Below are 608 nucleotides of genomic sequence, written 5' to 3' on the forward strand. Positions count from 1 at the left end.
GAGGGACGAGGGAGAGAAAGGAGGGAGGGATGAGGGAGAGGAAAGAGGGAGGGACGAGGGAGAGGAAGGAGGGAGGGACGCGGGAGAGGAAGGAGGAGGGATGAGGAGAGAGAGGAAGGAGGGAGGGAGATGAAGGAGGAGGAGAGGGAAGGAAGGAGGGACGAGGAGAGGAAGGAAAGGGAGGGATGAGGAGGAAGGAGGGAGGGACGAGAGAAAGGAGAGGATGAGGAGAGGAAGAGGAGGGACGAGGGAGAGGAAGGAGGGAGGGACGCGGGAGAGGAAGGAGGGAGAGTCGGGGTGGATTCAGAGCAGTTCCCTCAGGTACCTCAGGGCCCCACTCAAGAGGAACTCATTAGTAATTACTTTTCCTTAAGAAATAAGGCACGTTTTATGCCGATATTCTAAAAACCTCAGGAAAAAATATTTTTCATGCGTAAATTCATACTGTAATGTCTAGGGGGAATTCTTTTCCAAGGTAAAAACGTCAAGGATGTTTGTGTGAGATTAACATTTTGTTTTAAAAATGGCAAATATGTGTCGAACAAAGAAAGAAATGAGTAGGCGCTCTCACAAGATTTCTTTTGGATATAACTATTCTCTTCCTTCCC

This window comes from Penaeus vannamei, chromosome 10, assembly GCF_042767895.1.
Source record: "Penaeus vannamei isolate JL-2024 chromosome 10, ASM4276789v1, whole genome shotgun sequence".
Classification (NCBI taxonomy): domain Eukaryota; kingdom Metazoa; phylum Arthropoda; class Malacostraca; order Decapoda; family Penaeidae; genus Penaeus; species Penaeus vannamei.